The following is a 15,289-nucleotide window of genomic DNA, read 5'->3' as shown; positions in this document are numbered from 1 at the left end:
CTCTCTGGCTCTCCTTCGCTCTCTCTCTTTTCGCTATCTTCGTGTCTCTCCCAAACCCAACGTCCCGAATTTTCTCTCTCTGCATGTGTCTTTGTCTGTTTGTCAACTTCTCTTGGGGTCTGTCCCTCTCTCCGTCTGCGCTCGCCGCCCAACTCTCCGTTTGCGGAGGGGTTACGTCGCTCAGGGCCGCGTAGGATTTTCAAGGGGTGGGTTGGACCAAGGACCCATTTGTCCATATGGCCGTTTTTTTTATTTTCTGGATTAGGCCCGGCCTTTAGTACTCGATGCTGACTCCTAAATGAATCCCCCCTTTGCGCAGTAAGCATCTCCATAAATACAATGGCGTCGGGCGTAGCCCGAGGCCTGCTGGCGGTTAGGAGTTAGGGGCTGGCCTTCCAGTGTTATGGCGAAGGCCGTCCAGCCTTTTATATGTTTATGACGATGTTAGTGTGGGCGGTGGATCTTTGGGGTTGATGAGGGGATGGGATGTGGGAGACGTGCAGCAACGATGGACAAAATGGTGATGCTCTTTAGAAATGGTGTTGAGTGGTGTTGCAGAATGGCGTTGAAACTTGTGATACAATATCAGCCGTGTGCGCGAGACTAGGATTAAACGCCTAGTCATACCTTATTGGGCGTCATAACCGTACTGGGAGTTAGCAAGCGGGTCTCGCTCTGGGAGGCTTCCCAGACCCCAAAGGGGGCCTAGTAAAACGGGGCCTTGATTTTATCCTGAGCGCACAGGCTAACTGGGAGCATTTCACACCTTCGAGCCTAATTCGCGTTTTAAACTCGTTAAAAGTCTTGCGTTGTGCACCTGCCATGCGGATGTAGTCGTTAAAGCTTATTCGGCCTCAGCTGGTGCGGCCTGAAGCATCGCCCGTGATGTTGAGGATGGCCCAATGTACTTACGCTGGATGTGTGGCGCGGCCCGCCCCTCAGTTCCTCTAAGCATCAGGTCGCGTCCACATCGACCTCCAAGTATACCATGATAACACGCGCCCTCTTCTCTGCGTCGTTGCCCGGCCACACAGCATATCTCTTTGAAATCCACGTCGCTGTTCGTGGCCTTAATATCAGTCCTCCAACGCGAGATGTTTTTCCCGTTTATCGGGATGCAAGACTACATAAAGGAGGCCAGGAGGCGCCGCTGGATCGTTCCCCCACCCCACTCGCCAACTGCCGCCGTCATCAAACCTCTCCCTTTCAGCGTGTGACTTTACATGGATGCTTTGACCCGGACACCTGGCCCCTCTGGGTTCCCTATATAGCGGCGCATGCCGCCTCTGAAAATCATCCGGGCCTCCATATTTCTCATCTTTGTTTCCCTGCCCCGTCGCGCCCCCAAGTCTCTACTTTACCATGGCCGGGAAGACTGAACTTGTGGCGACCTTCTTGATCCTAGACCTGGTTCTCTTCCCACTTGCATCGGCACAGCTGCTCACGGCTATCACTAGCTGCGTCGGCGGCCTCCTCAAGTTGCGCGTGCGATCCTGCACTCAACCTCATCAAGATCGGTGGAATCACCGATGCCGTCCTGAGCAGCTGCTGTGCGCTGATTGCAACCATACGCCTGTGCAGGCCGGTAAATGCCTCTGTGCCGTAGCCAAGATTAACGTTCTTGGGCTCGTCGTCGACGTCAACCCCCCGGGGGACATAAACCTGTTGCTCAAGGCCTGCGGCCAGCAGGTTCAACTCCTTGGATGCTAAGGGAGCTGCCCACGGCGTTATCCGCACAGATTTCACGCCCGGATTTTCCGTAACTTTGTTGCGCCAGCCCTCCTCGTCTTTCCTAGTCATCAGCATTCCGTTCAGTTCATGTCGCCCCCTTGTAACAGCCTCTGTCTCAAGCCCCTTCCACCCGCCGAGTCGACATCTTGTTTAAGGCCTGACCGCTATGATCGTCCTGATAATAAGCGAGGCTCCTCTCTCCTCCTCCTCGTGTTCTGCCCTCCGGCGCACCGTGCAAGGCGTCCTTGGTTGACACACATTTATCTTCGGATAATAAACCTTAAAAAAGACTCTCGGTCATACACCTCTGTGTTGGCTTCTTTCATTGTAGGGCACATACTAATAAACATCCGCTCCGCTTTTCAATGTCTTTTCTCAAGCCTCGAGAACTCTCGAGAGGAGCCCAAGAGTATCATAAAAGTCAGGAAGACAGTGTGGGAAATGAAACTACAGAATCATTCTAGGACGCTCTACGCGGGACACGGGAGCTCACTGTTGTAAGCAAGACGAAGATGCGTCCGAATCGAAGAATGTCTTCTAAACACTAGCCCAAGGGAGGAACGATGATCAGTTGTCACGGGCTTTCCGACCAAAGGCGCTGATCTCTTGCGCGACCGGTTCTTCTTCGCAGAACTAGCATCACGCATACCCGTTAGCCAGCTCGATCTTAAGCGTTGTAAAGTAATTTTAACAGCGAAATCATCCATCTTGAGCGCGGTATTCGGCCAGGAAAGCTTGCAAAAGATCATGCGTTTTCAAGCACAATATTTGGGCATGAAAGGTTGAAAAAGATGGTCCATTTTGAAGCCCAAATATTTGGTCGCGAATGAACAGTATTTCATAGTAGAGTACGACGGATAATAGAGTACGTTCCCCAGTAGGCCAAGTGCATTCTCTGCCACTCGAAGATGCCGAGGAAGGAAAATTTGCCGGATCTTCAAGAAAAATATTAGGTTATCTTTAACAAGCATTCTGACATACAGTATTCAATCATGCGGTAGATTCTTTACCCTCCACCTTACAGATGTAGGTCTTCCTCCTATTGAATCAAGGGCCTCTTTCTGTGTGTGTGTGTCTCTCTCTGTATCTCTGTCTGCCCATGTATCTCATATTGTTTTCTCTCTTAATCTCAATCTCTCCCTCCCCCCTCTCTCCCTCTCCGTCTCCCTCTTACTCTCTTTCTCTCGCTCCATCTTTACGCGTCTATCTCTCTCTCTCTCTCTCTCTCTACCACACTGTTTGTCGGACTCAGTTTCTCTCACTCTGCCTCCCCGTGTCTTTCTGTCTCTCTCTTGGCATCCCATCTTACTCGCTTTGTCTCTCTGGCTCTGCGTTTCTCTCCGTCTCTGTCTCTCACCCTCTTTCTCTCTTAATGTGTCTCTTGAGCTCTCTCTCTCTCTCTCTCTCTCTCACTTACTTTCTCTCTCCCTATCTCTTGGTCTCTCTCTTACACTCTATTTCTTGGTCTCTCTCACGTTCTCTTTAGCGATCTCTTGGTCTCTATCTCCCTCTCTATCTCCCTCCCTCTCTCGCTCTCTATCTCACTCTAGCGCCTCTTCTTTATCCCCCCTCGTCTCCGCCTCATTCCTCTTGCTGATGTGTCTCGCTGCTTCTCTCCCTCTTGTGCTTTTGGTCACTCTCTCTCTTTCTCTTTCTGACGGCTCTCTTGTTCTCTCCCCCGCTCTCTCTCGCTTCCTATCCTTATCTCTCTCTTTCCCAAACGATCTCTCCATCTGTTTTGACCAGGGTTGCCGTCCCTCGGCTTTTTTCTTCGGATTTTGTCATCTGCTCTCGCCATCTCTCACGCACTATCTCTCCTTCGTTTTCTCCTTTCTTCTTAATCACCCTACCTCTCTCCAGTTCTCTCTGTCTCTCTCCCTTTCTCTTCCTTTTTTACTGGGCGCTCTCTCTTCTACTTTAACGACTGTTTCTGTTTCTCCCTTTTTTTCTCTTGAATTTTCTATGCTCTACCGCTCTTGAACTTTTATTTTCTAGGCAATTGCATTTCTCTCAGAAAAAGGATTTTCCCTTCTCTTTGGGCCCAGTGCATTTCACCGCTCTTGAACTTCCGTCTCTCGGTTTTTCTTCCAGCTCATTTCACTTGCGTTCACCCTCCATACGCAATTTCACATTTCTCACTCTCTTCGTTTCATTCTCTCGATCTTTGTCCCTCTGTTTTTTCTTATCTACGTTGGTCGCGTAAATCTCTCTTCGGCTCTCCCTCACCTCTCGCTCTCTCTCTAGAGACCCACACACACAAGGTGTCTCTCGCCGTCTCACTCTTTCTCAACCTCTCCTTTCTCTCTCATAAATTTCACCGTGTCTCTACCTCTCTTTCTCCCCATAATCTCACTCCCCTCTCTCTTTCGCTCCCGAAATCTCACTCTTCCTCTCTTTCTCTCCTCTCTCCATAATGTCACTGTGTCTCTACCTCTCTTTCTCCCTCGCAATCTCACTCTCCTCTCTCTTTCGCTCCCGCAATCTCACTCTCCGTCTCTCTCTCTCTCTCTCTCGCTCTCTCTCTCTGTCTCTCTCTCTCTCTCTCTCTCTCTCTCACTCTCTCTCTCTCTCTCTCTCTCTCCCTCTCCATAATCTCACTCTCCGTCTCTCTCTCTCTCTCTCTCCATAATCTCACTCTCCGTCTCTCTCTCTCTCTCTCTCTCTCTCTCTCTCTCTCCATAATCTCACTCTCCGTCTCTCGCTCTCTCTCTCTCCATGAGTCTCACTCTCCGTCTCTCTCTCTCTCTCTCTCTCTCTCTCTCTCCATAATCTCACTCTCCGTCCCTGCCTCTCTCTCTTTCTCCTCCCCGGAATCTCCCTGCCCCTCTCTCTCTCTCTCTTTCGCTCCCGCAATCTGACTCTCCGCCTCTCTCTCTCTCTCTCGCTCGCAATCTATCTCTGTGCCTCGCTCTCTCCTTCTCTTCCGCAAGCTCACTCACTCTTTCTCTCTCTCGTACTGTGTCTCTCTCTCTCCCAAACTCACTCTCTCTCTCGCTCTCACCTTCCTTTCTCTCGCAATCTCTGTGCGTTTCTCTCTGCGAATCTCGCTCGCCCTCTGTCTCTCTTTATCTCTCTCCCCCCCGCCCCCTCTCTCTGTCTTTCTCTCTCGCTTGGGATCTCTTTGTGTCGCTCGCGGTCTCTCTCGGTCTCTCGTTTTCTCTTTGTCGGCCGCTCTGTTTCTCTAGCCCGGGGGTTTGTTTTCTGCCGCTCTCTCTACCTCTCTGTGACTCTCATTTGCTCTCTTATTTGCGATCTCTCTCTCTCTCTCCCGTGTTATCCCTCTCTCCCCTCTCTTTCCTTCGCCATTTCTCTTTTTTCCTCCCTGGCTCTCTTTTTCTCGCTCCCTTCTTCGCGATCTCTCGCCGTCTCTCTTCTTCGCTATTTCTCTTTTTTCCTCTCTGGCTCTCTCTCTAAATCTCCCTCCCTCGCGGGCTATCCCTATATCTCTCCCCCTCAATCTCTATCTCTCTCGCTGAGTGTCTTATTCGCTGTCCTTCTCTCTGGCTCTCCTTCGCTCTCTCTCTTTTCGCTATCTTCGTGTCTCTCCCAAACCCAACGTCCCGAATTTTCTCTCTCTGCATGTGTCTTTGTCTGTTTGTCAACTTCTCTTGGGGTCTGTCCCTCTCTCCGTCTGCGCTCGCCGCCCAACTCTCCGTTTGCGGAGGGGTTACGTCGCTCAGGGCGTAGGATTTTCAAGGGGTGGGTTGGACCAGGACCCATTTGTCCATATGGCGTTTTTTTATTTTCTGGATTAGGCCCGGCCTTTAGTACTCGATGCTGCCTCCTAAATGACTCCCCCCTTTGCGCAGTAAGCATCTCCATAAATACAATGGCGTCGGGCGTGGCCAGGCCTGCTAGTGATTAGGAGTTAGGGCTGGCCTTCCAGTGTTATGGCGAAGGCCGTCCAGCCTTTATATGTTTATGGCGATGTTAGTGTGGGCGGTGGATCTTTGGGGTTGATGAGGATGGGATGTGGGAGGCGTGCAGCAACGATGGACAAAATGGTGATGCTCTTTAGAAATGGTGTTGAGTGGTGTTGCAGAATGGCGTTGAAACTTGTGATACAATATCAGCCGTGTGCGTGAGACTAGGATTAAGCGCCTAGTCATACCTTATTGGCGTCATAACCGTGCTGGGGTTAGCAAGCGGGTCTCGCTCTGAGGCTTCCCGGACCCCAAAGGGGCCTAGTAAAGCAGGGCCTTGATTTTATCCTGAGCGCCAGGCTAACTGGGAGCATTTCACACCTTCGAGCCTAATTCGCGTTTTAAACTCGTTAAAAGTCTTGCGTTGTGCACCTGCCATGCGGATGTGGTCGTTAAAGCTTATTCGGCCTCAGCTGGTGCGGCTGAAGCATCGCCGTGATGTTGAGGATGGCCCAATGTACTTACGCTGGATGTGTGGCGCGGCCCGCCCTCAGTTCCTCTAAGCATCAGGTCGCGTCCACATCGACCTCCAAGTATACAGCGGTAACACGCGCCCTCTTCTGCGTCGTTGCCCGGCCACACAGCATATCTCTTTGAAATCCACGTCGCTGTTCGTGGCCTTAATATCAGTCCTCCAACGCGAGATGTTTTTCCCGTTTATCGGGATGCAAGACTCGCAAAGGAGGCCAGGAGGCGCGCGCTGGATCGTTCCCCCACCCCACTCGCCAACTGCCGCCGTCATCAAACCTCTCCCTTTCAGCGTGTGACTTTACATGGATGCTTTGACCCGGACACCTGGCCCCTCTGGGTTCCCTATATATAGCGGCGCCTGCCGCCTACAGCAATCCTCCGGGCCTCCATATTTCTCATCTTTGTTTCCATGCCCCCCGTCGCCGCCCCCCAAGTCTCTACTTTACCATGGCCGGGAAGACTGAACTTGTGGCGACCTTCTTGATCCTAAACCTGGTTCTCTTCCCACTTGCATCGGCACAGCTGCTCCACGGCTATCACTAGCTGTCGTGGCCTCCTCAAGTTGCGGCGTGCGATCCTGCACTCAACCTCATCAAGATCGGTGGAATCACCGATGCCGTCCTGAGCAGCTGCTGTGCGCTGATTGCAACCCTTACGCCTGTGCGGGCGGTAAATGCCTGCGTGCGTAGCCAAGATTAACGTTCTTGGGCTGCGTCGTCGGCGTCAACCTCCCTGGGGACATAAACCTGTTGCCCAAGGCCTGCGGCCAGCAGGTTCAACTCCCTGGATGCTAAGGGAGCTGCCCGCGACGTTATCCGCACCGATTTCACGCCCGGATTTTCCGTAACTTTGTTGCCGCAACCCTCCTCGTCTTTCCTAGTCATCAGCATTCCGTTCAGTTCATGTCGCCCCCTTGTAACAGCCTCTGTCTCAAGCCCCTTCCACCCCCGCGAGTCGACATCTTGTTTAAGGCCTGACCGCTATGATCGTCCCCTGATAATAAGCGAGGCTCCTCTCTCCTCCTCCTCGTGTTCTGCCCTCCAGCGCACGTGCAAGGCGTCCTTGGTTGACACACATTTATCTTCGGATAATAAACCTTAAAAAAAGACTCTCGGTCATACACCTCTGTGTTGGCTTCTTTCATTGTAGGGCACATACTAATAAACATCCGCTCCGCTTTTCAATGTCTTTTCTCAAGCCTCGAGAACTCTCGAGAGGAGCCCCAGAGTATCATAAAAGTCAGGAAGACAGTGTGGGAAATGAAACTACAGAATCATTCTAGGGCGCTCTCAGCGGGACACGGGGAGCTCACTGTTGTAAGCAAGGCGAAGATGCGTCCGAATCGAAGAATGTCTTCTAAACACTAGCCCAAGGGAGAGCGATGATCAGTTGTCACGGGCTTTCCCGACCAAAGCGCTGATCTCTTCAGCGACCGGTTCTTCTTCGCAGAACTAGCATCGCATACCCGTTAGCCAGCTCGATCTTAAGCGTTGTAAAGTAATTTTAACAGCGAAATCATCCATCTTGAGCGCGGTATTACGCCAGGAAAGCTTGCAAAAGATCATGCGTTTTCAAGCACAATATTTGGGCATGAAAGGTTGAAAAGATGGTCCATTTTGAAGCCCAAATATTTGGTCGCGAATGAACAGTATTTCATAGTAAGTCTGACGGATAATAATGAAATCGTTCCCCAGTAGGCCAAGTGCATTCTCTGCCACTCGAAGATGCCGAGGAAGGAAAATTTGCGGATCTTCAAGAAAAATATTAGGTTATCTTTAACAAGCATTCTGACATACAGTATTCAATCATGCGGTAGATTCTTTACCCTCCACCTTACAGATGTAGGTCTTCCTCCTATTGAATCAAGGGCCTCTTTCTGTGTGTGTGTGTGTCTCTCTCTGTATCTCTGTCTGCCCATGTATCTCATATTGTTTTCTCTCTTAATCTCAATCTCTCCCTCCCCCCTCTCTCCCTCTCCGTCTCCCTCTTACTCTCTTTCTCTCGCTCCATCTTTACGCGTCTATCTCTCTCTCTCTCTCTCTCTCTACCACACTGTTTGTCGGACTCAGTTTCTCTCACTCTGCCTCCCCGTGTCTTTCTGTCTCTCTCTTGGCATCCCATCTTACTCGCTTTGTCTCTCTGGCTCTGCGTTTCTCTCCGTCTCTGTCTCTCACCCTCTTTCTCTCTTAATGTGTCTCTTGAGCTCTCTCTCTCTCTCTCTCTCTCACTTACTTTCTCTCTCCCTATCTCTTGGTCTCTCTCTTACACTCTATTTCTTGGTCTCTCTCACGTTCTCTTTGCGATCTCTTGGTCTCTATCTCCCTCTCTATCTCCCTCCCTCTCTCTCGCTCTCTATCTCAATCTAGCGCCTCTTCTTTATCCCCCCTGGTCTCCGTCTCATTCTTCTTGTTGATGTGTCTGTCTGGGTCTCTACCTCTTTTGCTTTTGGTCAATCTCTCTCTTTCTCTTTCTTACGGCTCTCTTGTTCTCTCCCCCTCTTTCTCTCTCTTTCTATCCTTATCTCTCTCTTTCCCAAACGATCTCTCCATCTGTTTTGACCAGGGTTGCCGTCCCTCGGCTTTTTTCTTCGGATTTTGTCATCTGCTCTCGCCATCTCTCACGCACTATCTCTCCTTCGTTTTCTCCTTTCTTCTTATTCACCCTACCTCTCTCCAGTTCTCTCTGTCTCTCTCCCTTTCTCTTCCTTTTTTACTGGGCGCTCTCTCTTCTACTTTAACGACTGTTTCTGTTTCTCCCTTTTTTTTTTCTCTTGAATTTTCTATGCTCTACCGCTCTTGAACTTTTATTTTCTAGGCAATTGCATTTCTCTCAGAGAAAAAGGGATTTTCCCTTCTCTTTCGGAGCCCAGTGCATTTCACCGCTCTTGAACTTCCGTCTCTCGGTTTTTCTTCCAGCTCATTTCACTTGCGTTCACCCTCCCGCACGCAATTTCACATTTCTCACTCTCTTCGTTTCATTCTCTCGATCTTTGTCCCTCTGTTTTTTTCTTATCTACGTTGGTCGCGTAAATCTCTCTTCGGCTCTCCCTCACCTCTCGCTCTCTCTCTAAGAGACCCACACACACAAGGTGTCTCTCGCCGTCTCACTCTTTCTCAACCTCTCCTTTCTCTCTCGCAAATTTCACCGTGTCTCTACCTCTCTTTCTCCCCCGCAATCTCACTCCCCTCTCTCTTTCGCTCCCGAAATCTCACTCTTCCTCTCTTTCTCTCCCTCTCTCTCACTGTGTCTCTACCTCTCTTTCTCCCTCGCAATCTCACTCTCCTCTCTCTTTCGCTCCCGCAATCTCACTCTCCGTCTCTCTCTCTCTCTCTCCCGCAATCTCACTCTCCGTCTCTCTCTCTCTCTCTCTCTCTCTCTCTCTCTCTCTCTCTCTCTCTCTCTCTCTCTCTCTCCCGCAATCTCACTCTCCGTCTCTCTCTCTCTCTCTCTCTCTCTCTCTCTCTCTCTCTCTCTCTCTCTCTCTCTCTCTCTCTCTCCCGCACTCTCACTCTCCCTCTCTCTCTCTCTCTCTCTCCCGCTCTCTCTCTCTCCCTCTCTCTCTCTCTCTCTCTCTCTCTCTCTCTCCCGCAATCTCACTCTCCGTCCCTGCCTCTCTCTCTTTCTCTTCCCCGGAATCTCACTGTCCCTCTCTCTCTCTCTCCATCCCTCCCGCAATTTCACTCTCCGCCTCTCTCTCTCTCTCTCTCGCTCGCAATCTATCTCTGTGCCTCGCTCTCTCCTTCTCTTCCGCAAGCTCACTCACTCTTTCTCTCTCTCTCGTACTGTGTCTCTCTCTCTCCCAAACTCACTCTCTCTCTCGCTCTCACCTTCCTTTCTCTCGCAATCTCTGTGCGTTTCTCTCTGCGAATCTCGCTCGCCCTCTGTCTCTCTTTATCTCTCTCCCCCCCGCCCCCTCTCTCTGTCTTTCTCTCTCGCTTGGAATCTCTTTGTGTCGCTCGCGGTCTCTCTCGGTCTCTCGTTATCTCTTTGTCGGCCGCTCTGTTTCTCTAGCCCGGGTTTTTGTTATCTCCCGCTCTCTCTACCTCTCTGTGACTCTCATTTTGCGCTCTCTTATTTGCGATCTCTCTCTCTCTCTCCCGTGTTATCCCTCTCTCCCCCTCTCTTTCCTTCGCCATTTCTCTTTTTTCCTCCCTGGCTCTCTTTTTCTCGCTCCCTTCTTCGCGATCTCTCGCCGTCTCTCTTCTTCGCTATTTCTCTTTTTTCCTCTCTGGCTCTCTCTCTAAATCTCCCTCCCTCGCGGGCTATCCCTATATCTCTCCCCCTCAATCTCTATCTCTCTCGCTGAGTGTCTTATTCGCTGTCCTTCTCTCTGGCTCTCCTTCGCTCTCTCTCTTTTCGCTATCTTCGTGTCTCTCCCAAACCCAACGTCCCGAATTTTCTCTCTCTGCATGTGTCTTTGTCTGTTTGTCAACTTCTCTTGGGGTCTGTCCCTCTCTCCGTCTGCGCTCGCCGCCCAACTCTCCGTTTGCGGAGGGGTTACGTCGCTCAGGGCCGCGTAGGATTTTCAAGGGGTGGGTTGGACCAAGGACCCATTTGTCCATATGGCCGTTTTTTTTATTTTCTGGATTAGGCCCGGCCTTTAGTACTCGATGCTGACTCCTAAATGAATCCCCCCTTTGCGCAGTAAGCATCTCCATAAATACAATGGCGTCGGGCGTAGCCCGAGGCCTGCTGTGATTAGGAGTTAGGGGCTGGCCTTCCAGTGTTATGGCGAAGGCCGTCCAGCCTTTTATATGTTTATGACGATGTTAGTGTGGGCGGTGGATCTTTGGGGTTGATGAGGGGATGGGATGTGGGAGACGTGCAGCAACGATGGACAAAATGGTGATGCTCTTTAGAAATGGTGTTGAGTGGTGTTGCAGAATGGCGTTGAAACTTGTGATACAATATCAGCCGTGTGCGCGAGACTAGGATTAAACGCCTAGTCATACCTTATTGGGCGTCATAACCGTACTGGGAGTTAGCAAGCGGGTCTCGCTCTGGGAGGCTTCCCAGACCCCAAGGGGCCTAGTAAAGCAGGGCCTTGATTTTATCCTGAGCGCGCCAGGCTAACTGGGGAGCATTTCACACCTTCCGAGCCTAATTCGCGTTTTAAACTCGTTAAAAGTCTTGCGTTGTGCACCTGCCATGCGGATGTGGTCGTTAAAGCTTATTCCGGCCTCAGCTGGTGCGACGCTGAGAAGCATCGCCCGTGATGTTGAGGATGGCCCAATGTACTTACGCTGGATGTGTGACGCCGGCCCCGCCCCCTCAGTTCCTCTAAGCATCAGGTCGCGTCCACATCGACCTCCAAGTATACGCGGTAACACGCCGCCCTCTTCTCTGCGTGCGTTGCCCCGGCCACACAGCATATCTCTTTGAAATCCACGTCGCTGTTCGTGGCCTTAATATCAGTCCTCCAACCGCGAGATGTTTTTTTCCCCGTTTATCGGGATGCAAGACTACGCAAAAGGAGGCCAGGAGGGCGCGCCGCTGGATCGTTCCCCCACCCCACTCGCCAACTGCCGCCGTCATCAAACCTCTCCCTTTCAGCGTGTGACTTTACATGGATGCTTTGACCCGGACACCTGGCCCCTCTGGGTTCCCTATATATAGCGGCGCATGCACCTCAAAATCATCCGGGCCTCCATATTTCTCATCTTTGTTTCCCTGCCCCCCGTCGCCGCCCCCCAAGTCTCTACTTTACCATGGCCGGGAAGACTGAACTTGTGGCGACCTTCTTGATCCTAAACCTGGTTCTCTTCCCACTTGCATCGGCACAGCTGCTCACGGCTATCACTAGCTGCGTCGGCGGCCTCCTCCAAGTTGCCGCGTGCGGTCCTGCACTCAACCTCATCAAGATCGGTGGAATCACCGATGCCGTCACGAGCAGCTGCTGTGCGCTGATTGCAACCCTTACGCCTGTGCAGGCCGGTAAATGCCTCTGTGCCGTAGCCAAGATTAACGTTCTTGGGCTCGTCGTCGACGTCAACCTCCCGGGGGACATAAACCTGTTGCTCAAGGCCTGCGGCCCAGCAGGTTCAACTCCTTGGATGCTAAGGAGCTGCCCGGCGTTATCCGCACAGATTTCACGCCGGATTTTCCGTAACTTTGTTGCCGCAACCCTCCTCGTCTTTCCTAGTCATCAGCATTCCGTTCAGTTCATGTCGCCCCCTTGTAACAGCCTCTGTCTCAAGCCCCTTCCACCCGCCCGGTCTGACATCTTGTTTAAGGCCTGACCGCTATGATCGTCCCTGATAATAAGCGAGGCTCCTCTCTCCTCCTCCTCGTGTTCTGCCCTCCAGCGCACCGTGCAAGGCGTCCTTGGTTGACACACATTTATCTTCGGATAATAAACCTTAAAAAAGACTCTCGGTCATACACCTCTGTGTTGGCTTCTTTCATTGTAGGGCACATACTAATAAACATCCGCTCCGGCTTTTCAATGTCTTTTCTCAAGCCTCGAGAACTCTCGAGAGGAGCCCCAGAGTATCATAAAAGTCAGGAAGACAGTGTGGGAAATGAAACTACAGAATCATTCTAGGGGCTCTCACGCGGGACACGGGAGCTCACTGTTGTAAGCAAGGCGAAGATGCGTCGAATCGAAGAATGTCTTCTAAACACTAGCCCAAGGGAGGAGCGATGATCAGTTGTCACGGGCTTTCCCGACCAAAGGCGCTGATCTCTTCAGCGACCGGTTCTTCTTCGCCAGAACTAGCATCGCATACCCGTTAGCCAGCTCGATCTTAAGCGTTGTAAAGTAATTTTAACAGCGAAATCATCCATCTTGAGCACGGTATTCGGCCAGGAAAGCTTGCAAAGATCATGCGTTTTCAAGCACAATATTTGGGCATGAAAGGTTGAAAAGATGGTCCATTTGAAGCCCAAATATTTGGTCGCGAATGAACAGTATTTCATAGTAAGTCTGACGGATAATGAAGTCACGTTCCCAGTAGGCCAAGTGCATTCTCTGCCACTCGAAGATGCCGAGGAAGGAAAATTTGCGGATCTTCAAGAAAAATATTAGGTTATCTTTAACAAGCATTCTGACATACAGTATTCAATCATGCGGTAGATTCTTTACCCTCCACCTTACAGATGTAGGTCTTCCTCCTATTGAATCAAGGGCCTCTTTCTGTGTGTGTGTGTGTCTCTCTGTATCTCTGTCTGCCCATGTATCTCATATTGTTTTCTCTCTTAATCTCAATCTCTCCCTCCCCCCTCTCTCCCTCTCCGTCTCCCTCTTACTCTCTTTCGCTCGCGCCATCTTTACTCGTCTATCTGTCTCTCTCTCTCGCTGTACCACACTGTATGTCGGTCTCAGTTTCTCTCGCTCTGCCTCCCGTGTCTTTCTGTCTCTCTCTTGGCATCCCATCTTACTCGCTTTGTCTCTCTGGCTCTGCGTTTCTCTCCGTCTCTGTCTCTCACCCTCTTTCTCTCTTAATGTGTCTCTTGAGCTCTCTCTCTCTCTCTCTCTCACTTACTTTCTCTCTCCCTATCTCTTGGTCTCTCTCTTACACTCTATTTCTTGGTCTCTCTCACGTTCTCTTTAGCGATCTCTTGGTCTCTATCTCCCTCTCTATCTCCCTCCCTCTCTCTCGCTCTCTATCTCAATCTAGCGCCTCTTCTTTATCCCCCCTGGTCTCCGTCTCATTCTTCTTGTTGATGTGTCTGTCTGGGTCTCTACCTCTTTTGCTTTTGGTCAATCTCTCTCTTTCTCTTTCTTACGGCTCTCTTGTTCTCTCCCCCTCTTTCTCTCTCTTTCTATCCTTATCTCTCTCTTTCCCAAACGATCTCTCCATCTGTTTTGACCAGGGTTGCCGTCCCTCGGCTTTTTTCTTCGGATTTTGTCATCTGCTCTCGCCATCTCTCACGCACTATCTCTCCTTCGTTTTCTCCTTTCTTCTTAATCACCCTACCTCTCTCCAGTTCTCTCTGTCTCTCTCCCTTTCTCTTCCTTTTTTACTGGGCGCTCTCTCTTCTACTTTAACGACTGTTTCTGTTTCTCCCTTTTTTTTTTCTCTTGAATTTTCTATGCTCTACCGCTCTTGAACTTTTATTTTCTAGGCAATTGCATTTCTCTCAGAGAAAAGGGATTTTCCTTCTCTTTCGGGCCCAGTGCATTTCACCGCTCTTGAACTTCCGTCTCTCGGTTTTCTTCCAGCTCATTTCACTTGCGTTCACCCTCCCACGCCATTTCACATTTCTCACTCTCTTCGTTTCATTCTCTCGATCTTTGTCCCTCTGTTTTTTTCTTATCTACGTTGGTCGCGTAAATCTCTCTTCGGCTCTCCCTCACCTCTCGCTCTCTCTCTAAGAGACCCACACACACAAGGTGTCTCTCGCCGTCTCACTCTTTCTCAACCTCTCCTTTCTCTCTCATAAATTTCACCGTGTCTCTACCTCTCTTTCTCCCCCGCAATCTCACTCCCCTCTCTCTTTCGCTCCCGAAATCTCACTCTTCCTCTCTTTCTCTCCCTCTCTCCCCATAATGTCACTGTGTCTCTACCTCTCTTTCTCCCTCATAATCTCACTCTCCTCTCTCTTTCGCTCCATAATCTCACTCTCCGTCTCTCTCTCTCTCTCCATAATCTCACTCTCCGTCTCTCTCTCTCTCTCTCTCTCTCCATAATCTCACTCTCCGTCTCTCTCTCTCTCTCTCTCTCTCTCCCAATCTCACTCTCCGTCTCTCTCTCTCTCTCTCCCGCAATCTCACTCTCCGTCTCTCTCTCTCTCTCTCTCTCTCTCTCCATAATCTCACTCTCCGTCTCTCGCTCTCTCTCTCTCCATGATCTCACTCTCCGTCTCTCTCTCTCTCTCTCTCTCTCTCTCTCTCCTCTCTCCCAATCTCACTCTCCGTCCCTGCCTCTCTCTCTTTCTCTTCCCGGAATCTCACTGTCCCTCTCTCTCTCTCTCCATCCCTCCATAATTTCACTCTCCGCCTCTCTCTCTCTCTCTCTCGCTCATAATCTATCTCTGTGCCTCGCTCTCTCCTTCTCTTCCATAAGCTCACTCACTCTTTCTCTCTCTCGTGCTGTGTCTCTCTCTCTCCCAAACTCACTCTCTCTCTCGCTCTCACCTTCCTTTCTCTCGCAATCTCTGTGCGTTTCTCTCTGCGAATCTCGCTCGCCCTCTGTCTCTCTTTATCTCTCTCCCCCCCGCCC

The 15,289-nt window shown here is 50.8% G+C and overlaps 2 pseudogenes; both read left to right on the top strand.

Annotated features, from left to right (window-relative positions):
• The first annotated feature begins 1,356 nt into the window (after positions 1–1,356).
• LOC144714954 (cortical cell-delineating protein-like) lies at positions 1,357–1,740 on the top strand (annotated as a pseudogene).
• A 10,035-nt stretch (positions 1,741–11,775) lies between these two features.
• LOC144714944 (14 kDa proline-rich protein DC2.15-like) lies at positions 11,776–12,185 on the top strand (annotated as a pseudogene).
• Positions 12,186–15,289: the final 3,104 nt, after the last annotated feature.

The sequence above is a fragment of the Wolffia australiana genome, chromosome 2 (assembly GCF_029677425.1).
Source record: "Wolffia australiana isolate 7733 chromosome 2, ASM2967742v1".
NCBI classification, from domain to species: domain Eukaryota; kingdom Viridiplantae; phylum Streptophyta; class Magnoliopsida; order Alismatales; family Araceae; genus Wolffia; species Wolffia australiana.
Note: the sequence above shows the minus strand (reverse complement) of the source record. Positions and strands in the feature narration are given on the sequence as shown.